Raw genomic sequence first — 9,278 nt, forward strand, 5'->3', positions numbered from 1 at the left:
GCTGCTCTTTTTGTACAGTACCATCTGAAATGCCACGCAGCAAACAAGACAGACTGCTAGGAAGTATTGCAGGGCTCAGTTTAAAAGTGTATATGTGCACCTTCTGATTGCTTAGGTCACCAAAATCAGGAGCCTCAGAATCTGCCATTAGGAGTCTTGAAGTGGAGATGGAAAAACAAAGCAGAAGTCTCATTTGCACAGTGGCAGCAAGACAGTAAGAAGATGCAAATACCCACAAAATCAGATCTTAAGCTTCTCTGGACCTAGAAAGATATCTTGCTCCCCTGGGTGCTCCCAGGTTGCCTTTTCACACTCTAAATAAGTATTCGGCTTGGGATGCAGAGAAAAGATACTGCTTCACTTCAATAATATTACAGTTTATTGTGTTTTTTGGTTCTCAGAAGGTTTTAATTTGTTTGGATGTGACAGCTGTATTGCAGCTGCAGGCAGAATATTCTCTGTCTCTCTTTAGTGTCAACAGCAACATTTTTAGAAATTTCCTGTACTGCCTCGTTTGGCTCTTTTATTTCTTCCAGCTTTTATTTTATGTAATTAATCTTTGTATGCAGAGTGTTTAAGTTTGTGTTCTTCCTGCTTGATTTTTGATCCTCATATGCTGTTTGGTGTTTCACTTGTGCAGTAACTGCAACAGCAACATTTTCTCTTTTCCTCTTTCACATCCAGAAACTCAGGCTCCAGAATTCGCCTATGACTAGCATGTGAAATGTGTGTTACATTTTGGGTACCACACCCAGTGAAGGGGGGCCTGGCTCAGTGCATCTTCAGATTATTCTTCTGCATCTCCAGTCCAATCATTTGAGTTACACTAGCTATAAAACATAGTAGTGCAATATAGAATCAGAGCCTGGATTTTTAGTCCATTGTGAAGAAGTAACACTCACTGGACAGCATGATCTCTAATAGGCTTTATTAGCATACGAAAATTGCATTTATGCAAGGCATCTATGCCAACTCAAACAAACCAGGATCAATATTGACTAATAAGCTCTCAATACTCTCTTAAATAAGCTTAGTGCCTTCTTTTCAAAACAAAACACCACCCCCCCCAGCAGAAACAAAAAGAGAGAAATAAAATACAGGCAGACCTATGAAAGCCAGTGAGTACTGAGATTTTTTTTACATAAAGCCAGATTCAGAGTGTGTGTATATCTTTATAGCCCCATTGACTTTGTGGAGTTACTTTGATTTAAACCAGTTAAGTTGCTGGCTCTAGCTATTTTATTCATTCCTTTATTGCCTTACCATGCCAGGCTTACAGAACACACGGGAGAAATGAAGGCTTACAACACTTGAAAATGAGCTGAAATTTTGCAGTGCTGGTTAAGTGTTTAACTGCCCGTCAAGGTTAACAATGTGTTTAGTGTGCACACATGAGAGAAATCTTAAACAAGTGGATTTACAGAAACAAACCTTTGCTAGATTGAGAGTATAAAGGTCTATAGCTACAAGCTGGAAGATAATTGCTTGAAAATATTGCTATAAAAATAAACCATAAACCTCCATGACCAGCTTCAGATAATATCATGGGAACAGGCCGCATGCCAAGAAACAGCAGGGAAAGTAAGAGCTGACGCTAGCTCCTCTGCGTCCAGCAGCACTCCAGCATGGACTGTCCACTCCCAGCCCAGCTGGGTGCCCAAGGCAGTCTCGTCTGGCCAGAAAATTGCATCATAGAAATGGGAATAACAAAGAAGAGAATCAGGCACCACAGCATCTAGACTCTACAGCATCTTAGACAAAGGATTGCACTAAATAGAGTTTCCATCCTCAGTTCAGAAAACTCCCTTGCTCCCTTTTAAATATTTTTTCTTCTTTTCTTCTACCCTTCAGTGTCATATATAACTATCCCATTGCACGACAGCTGGCACACAGCGCCAGGTTACAGCTCCTGTAGTCTGCAATAATACAGGTCCATAAACTTTTATTGAAAAATTTGCTTTGTTTGTCCATTCCTACAGAGCCGTTTAAAGATACACTGGTCATTAAAATGGTATAAATGCACTTGAGCTGGCAAAGGCAATGTTTGTATTGGCATTTTGGGCATCAAACAGGGAATAACAACATATTGAAGGTTGCAGTCTGGCCACAGCCTGTAGGAGTTTACCTCCGGAGTGTATTGGTGGTAGGTTATGTCCCTTCAACCAGTGAAAAGGACAGTGCCAGGGCTTCCTCTTTTTTCCTACCATCTTTTGGGCTTTTCAAAATTACTTGTCATCCCTTTTCTCCTAGAAAGCAGTAAACAGCAAGTAAGCAGCATGGTTTCTGTGTCTGTAGGTTTGAACTTCTCTTCGTTTCCAGCTTTTTGCCTGGAACATGATCTGAGATATATTTTAGCCTACTAAAAAAGAATCACTATAATTAGCATTCAGCATCAATATTTTAGAGGAGTTATACAGTTCAAAATTATATATTTACATCAGAAAAAATGCATTACCCTTACTGTAGTCTATGTTTAATGTCACTACAAAAGCAAATATTTTCAAGTATTTTCAACTTTTTTTTTTCAGATACAATACAAAAAAACATGCTATAATGTTGCCCCTAATCATGAGCTAGTTATAATCATATTGTAATAGACAACCTAGCTTCTAAGGTCCTTTTGGGAAATGATATCCTGCAAGCACAAAAGCCAGAAATGAACCTTTTTTTGAAAGCTGGGTTTCTTTTATGTTTGTATGATGTCAGGACTTGGGGCTTTAAAGGAAAAAATCAAATTACTATAAATCTTTGAGACTCACTGACCCTACAAAGGCCTCATCCCTTTGCTCTGACAATATAAAATGCCTTTCCAGGGCATCTGCATTGTGTTTGTGTCCACTTTAACATACTTTGATGTTTATTGGCAAAGTGGGGCCCTTAGATTAAATAACAATCTGCACGTCTATCTTTTACAGTAAGACAGTATCTCATTCCAGACTTGAAGAATAAACACTGTTCAGGGGGCTCAAATTAAAAGGTAGTGAAAAATCAGAAATATTGGCTGAGCCCTAAATGCCGTGATAGAAGGTGATTTTTAATGGGAATCTAAGGTTTCAGGAAGGAAGAAGTTGGCTTACGTTTTCCTACAGCTTGGCCATTTGATCCTGTTCAGACAGACAGAAAGACAAACTGAGCTGACAGGTGATTTTAAGGCCTCTAAAGCTGTGTGATGAGAAAAATATCCACCCTTGCTAAGTCTGCTGGCTTGAATCTACAACAGCAACATTAAATCCTTCAGGGAATGAAGCTCACTGGCAATCCTCTGATACTCAGTCCCATGGCAGGTGGGATGAAGGAGGTCAATCCAGTCTGTCGGTGATTCAAAACTAAACAGTACATTTTTGAGTTCTTCAGTAAAATGAATACATGAAAATAGTTCTTTTCCCAGTGAGTGGAGGATAGATGGCCCAGTGAATGCTGGAGCCGGTAGCATGTATGCCACTGACTAACCTCCTTTACCAGAAGTCAGTAAGGAGCTCAGAGAATGAGGGCTTGTGGAAATGCATCTAGGTTTTTATTGTGCATGTTCTGTGTATGGGTATTACGTCGCCTTCTCTGGGGCAGGCCAACTGGAATAAACAGTAAAAAATCACATTGATGTTAGAGGCTCATACATGGGACAAGGAAGCAGCTGGGACCTAGACATATGAACAGAACAGTCTATTTTCACCCTTCTTGCATTTCTTTCTTTGTAACAACCTGAAATATTTCATGGTAGCATAAAGACAACAGCAGAGAAAGGGAATCCTAGCAATGCTTATTTTTAAAGTGTCTTTCCTTCCCACACAAGGTCCTTTAAGACTGGCGAGTAAAAAGCTCTTGTTAACCTTCCACTCCATTTATTTCTCTGGCTCCACAACGTGCTCTCCCTCCTTGCATCTTTCTGCAGTCTGCTGCTGGCTCTTTGTTGTCTGGAGACTCACTTGGATTTCAACATTTTACTTAAATTGCTCAGTGGAAAAATATCAGAATATTTCATTTCATCAGCTTGAAGTGCTTTTGCTTCTCTACAGTTGAAGCACTTCAATTCGACTGTAATATTTTGACTTTAGCAAAAGAACAAAATACCCTAAACTGCAAGCAACTGAAGTCAATGCAAGAAGACTGAAGCTTGTTATGGGTGTCTTTTTGAGGTATTTCATGTCATGAGCAATTTTGAGTTTTTATTCTGATCCTAAACAAGAGGAAAATTCTTTGTTTCTTTAAGGAAAAGAAGTCTTCCCAAAAGTTTCAAACAGAAATTTCGAATTGTGTTCTGTTCTATTAAAAAGATTTGTTGTTCAATAACTGATTGCTCATACCAAAAATAAGTTTATGTCCCCCCAAATTTAGTCTTTTGATTATCATTGACCATACCATGATATATAGATTGACAGGTTTCTGCAAGAGAACTGCTCTCCATAGTTGATTTATCTTTGATTTTAAACAATGTGGAAATTTGCATTTGTCTTTGCCTGACCACACTCTTCATGGGTTTAAAACAATGCTTAAAACCGAAGTCACTCAACGAAATGAACTCTAAGGTAGCTTGATCCTCCAGTCTGCCCAAATGGATAGCTAAAGGCTTGTCTAGTCTTCCTGTGTCAGCATGAGACTCAAACACACAGCCCATGGTCTGGCCCCCTCACACATTAGGGTGCCACGTGCTCCTCTGCTATCTCAGCTGATCACAGGATCCCCAAAATACAGGAAACTACCCGGGGCAAAGAGAATGGTCTTTCCCTTTTGTTTTAGCCCTGTTCCCATCATGCTGTCCAGCTCCTCGTCACCCACCTCCATGCCATGTGTGGGAGCCTGCCAGACCATCTCTCCTCCCAAGCCCTATGTGAGGCCATACAGCGGCACGTTGGGTAACTCTGGGTAAGCTGTGGAGTCCATGCCTGGCACCTGAAAAGTCTCTGTAATTAACAGGATAAATATAGAGCTCAAGAGCATGTACAGGAGTCAAAACCAGCCTCATTCATGATAGAACTTCTATCCCAGAAGGATCTAGATGTTGCAATCGAGTCATGTGAAATTATCTTCTAGCTAAATGGCAAGGCAACTCATGTCATCTCAGTATTCCATAAATTACTTCAGAACCAGAGAAGAGACTTAATTTGGTTTTTGTCCTCAAATGACTCTTCTCTCTGGAATAAAATGAAATTGCTCCAATAAACAACTAGTAACTGAAGAGAACCTACTATCTGAAGCTGAGTGGTTGACTGCAGCTTATTAGGCTTCAGGGGGGTAAAAAGCTCTTTTGCGAGCGAGTGAAAAAAGGTGCATGTTTTTCCTCAGCTGGTTCACACTCTTCTAATTTCATCATGACTCAATCCAACAAACACTGTATAAAATAAAATGTTTTAAAACCTTAACTGCAGTTATTGCTTCTACGGAATCAGCACTTCTTTAAAATAAATTGGAATGCATTTATCTTTGATTTCCATTTACCTCAAGTCAATTTTCAGGTTAAAAAAACCCAGGTATATGATCAAAACACAAGCAATTCTGAAGTAAATCTGGGAATACCTAGAAATGCTGTAACTATTTTGCTTCCTAGGAAGAATTTTAGCAAGCCTAGAAATTGCATTGTTGACTGCAATGTGTCTTCTTGGCCTTTCAAGGTCATAAAAGTAAATGTCGAAGGGATATTGTGAATTTCTGCAACTCATCAACCATCCCATTCTCTGTAACTGAGATTTTCAACCTAGCAGATTGGGATCAAGGGAGCCATTGTAGCTGAAGATTGTCCTGATTTCTGTAAGGTAATTCGTGACCTTTGAAAGAGGAATCAGCTGAAGTGTCAGGTACGGAGATAAGGAGGGATATGGATCATTGCTTCGAAATCTTACTATGTCCAAAATCAGCCAAATGTACTGCACAGGTGAGAGAACTACTATAATATGAAAGCCTCAGTAGAAAAGTAATGGAGACTTACTTGGTTCTACTCATGTCTTAATGAAATCAGTTTAAAGCCATAAAACTCCCTTATTGATGCCAGAAGATCCAGTGGGGGAAAAAACCTGGAGGGTGAAGAGAGTGAATAAAAGCAGAAAGATACCCTGAAGAAGGACTTTTGAAATATCAACTCCAACAGACACGTGTATTATGTTAGCTTCACTTTCTTACGTGGGCAAAAAGCCCCCATTGCCAGCGAGAGGACCGTGCTCTGAATGTGCAAAGGGAATGGAGGCTGTTGGAAAGAAGCAGGAGGTATTGAACTCTGGGCACCAGGGAGGGAAAGCAATGCAGAATGCAACCTGCATGTGTGTGAGCTGACTCGTCACCATTTGTAGGAAAACAAGAAAACATTAGAAGGAAACCTTGGTGGTTTCTTTTCTTTTATTTTCTTCCCATTGAGCTGAATGATAGATATTGGAAATTCTGAAAAAGGAAAAGGAAAAAAGTGGGAAAGGGCATTTTATGTGATTTTTTTTTTTTTTACACAAGCATTGATTTGTAAAAATTTAAAGTTAAATTGATGCTACTCTTGCTGCATTTCAGTCCTTCATAATGGTATTTCAGGACTTATTTTATTACAGATATTTTGTTTCCTGTACTCACAAGGCTTAGAAACTGAGGCTAATTTTTCTATCTTCTAATGTAAATTTTTCCTAATGTAAAATTTTCCTAATGTAGAGGTGTGTCAATAGAAAAAGAATTTGCTAGTGCACTTTCACATGCAGCATAACTCCTTGCATGGCCTCAAGATGTTTTACACTGTATAATATTTATTTATTTAAAAACTATCCCTAGCAGGAGTTTCTAAATGATAACTAGATTATACATAATCCACTTTCTGTGCTTGAAGAGGAAAAAAAGGTTCCTGATTTTAATTTTTAAAAAATATTTTTATCTCAATATTTCTATTTTTTTCCTGGGGCAGCAAAAGGTGTAAAAAGGCTTTTTTTCAGTATCTTTAACATTTCTGAAAATCTCTAGTTTTGTATGTTGGATGGTACCACCAATAAGCTGCGGTTCAGCTTGGGATCTCAGGCAAATACAAGCTGGAAATGTTACCCATTGTCAAGACAGGCCCCCAAAAGATCTGCTACTTCCACTGCCTGCCAATGGAGGACCTCTTCTCCTGCTGAGGGAATCCAGCTCTGAAACGTGGATGCAGGTGGTGTGCATCAGATGCTCCTGGGCCCAGCACTTCCAAGGCTGAGCAGATCCACGAAGCAGCTGGCTCATAGACGACCAGCCTGTGCATAGTACATTCAGCACGTCGCGAATACATCAGACTTATTTCACATGCGTAAGCCAACGGTGCAGCAGAGATGCATTTTGTCTCCAGACACCCTATGCATGGTCTCTGCTGTTAATATACACATGTGAGTTGTCCAGGGCTTCCAAACGTCTGGAAACTCCAAATAAGTGGCTAAATTCCTTTTCCATCTGGAGACAATTTATATACAACATCCACGTTAGCTGTCGTGCTGTTCCCTTATCTCTTGAATGACAGGCAGGAATGAGGAAGGCAAGAGGAATTATTTATATTCATTACTTTTGTTTATATTCCGCATAAACAGAAACTTTTACATTACTGACGCTTAGGATTTCTGCAGAGCTGAGGGACAGACCTTCCCACAGGAGGAATACCTCCTCTGCTCTGCTTCATCTCCTAATGATGATCTGAATTTTTACCTTAACACCCCACTCCCGGAGCACCTGTGCAGGCAAGCGGGCACGTAGTAAATGTGGTGTCTTAACCTCATTTTTTTTTGCCTTGCTCTCATTGCAGGAGAGCGCGTGATGCCTTCTGGCCTTCAGTGTCACAGCGAAGGGAGGCTCTGAGGACAGCATAGGAGCGGTGAGCAGATTATGGGGACAACTCATTGCCCCCTGTTCAGCTCTGCCCGGTTTCAAAGCCTGCGGTTGTGCTCGAAGCAGAAAATCAAGCGATGCCAAGGAATCCCCGGTTGGTACCGGAGCAAGGATCGCTCCCAGGCTTCCTCAGGGGCCAGCGCCAGCAGGTCGGGCAAAACTATGGTGTATTTTCCAGGCGATTCAGTAACAGGTCCAGGGAACTTGCCAGCAGACGCTGTCGCTGCGAGGCTCCGGCTGAGCCGCCCCCGCCGCCAGCCGCCCGCGGTACGCGGGTGTCTGCCCCCCTCTAGAGGCGACAGCCCGAAGCGTCTGTTCATCAGCGACAGCGACCGGCTCAGCTGAGGCAGCTGCAGCGGCCCGGGCTCTCCTGGCTGCCACGGCACCCGTACAGCTGTGCCTCAGGGTGTATTTCTTGCTGCGGAGACTGAGTGCTCACATCTTCAGCGTTTCCCATCTGTAGGAACCCGGCATAGCTCTGTGCAGTGGGTACAAACCCACCGCCGGGTCAGTGGGATTGTAAATTACAGACCTGTGCTCAGGTGTAAGAAACAGTAAAAGGTAAAAGGCAGGGGAGAAAACAGGTTTCTGACTCAGGAAAAAAAAATCCACCATAAATAGTGGGTTTTAAAAATATTTCTTACTATTTTGCCTTCTTTGTTTCAGTGTCTAAATCATGTAGTCATTGCATGAGGCTGTGTCTGAGGGGAATAACTATATCTGGGTTTTTTACATACTAATCACAAGACTGCAAAGTTTTGACAAGACCTTACGAAACACAATGCATACACAGATATATATGTTGCTCCCCCTATAGCTGAGCTGCTCTGAGCTCTACCCTCCCAAACACAGAATCATAGAAACATAGGATGGTTTGGGTTGGAAGGGACCTTAAAGATCACCTAGTTCCAACCCCCCTGCCACAGGCAGGGACACCTTTCCACTAGACCAGGCTGCTCAAAGCCCCATCCAATTTGGCCTTGAACACTGCCAGGGAGTGGGCATCCACAACTTCTCTTGGCAACCTGTTCCAGTGTCTCACCACCCTCGCAGTATAGAATTTCTTCCTAATATCTAGTCTAAATCTACCCTCTTTCAGTTTAAAACCGTTACCCTCATCCCATCACTACATGCCCTTGTAAAAAGTCCCTCTCCTGCTTTCCTGTAAGGCCTCCTTCAGGTACTGGAAGGCTGCTATATAGAAAAAGAAACAGAATCAGCATGTCATGGGGATCCTGCAGTGACAGAGAAACCCTGCAGTTTTCACAATTATTATGCATGGACATGTCAGGTTTACTAGTACAGATGTGGAAATACTTTACATGACTGTTGCAAACCCACCTGGGGTGTAAAATATTAGAGGTATTAGAAATTGTAAGATGTTTTACCCCGTAATGTACCTTCCCTAAAACACGTGGAATAATGCAATGCAAAAAGTAACATTATTGTGGTAGAACAAATTTGTCAGA

The sequence above is a fragment of the Nyctibius grandis genome, chromosome 4, assembly GCF_013368605.1.
Source record: "Nyctibius grandis isolate bNycGra1 chromosome 4, bNycGra1.pri, whole genome shotgun sequence".
Classification (NCBI taxonomy): domain Eukaryota; kingdom Metazoa; phylum Chordata; class Aves; order Nyctibiiformes; family Nyctibiidae; genus Nyctibius; species Nyctibius grandis.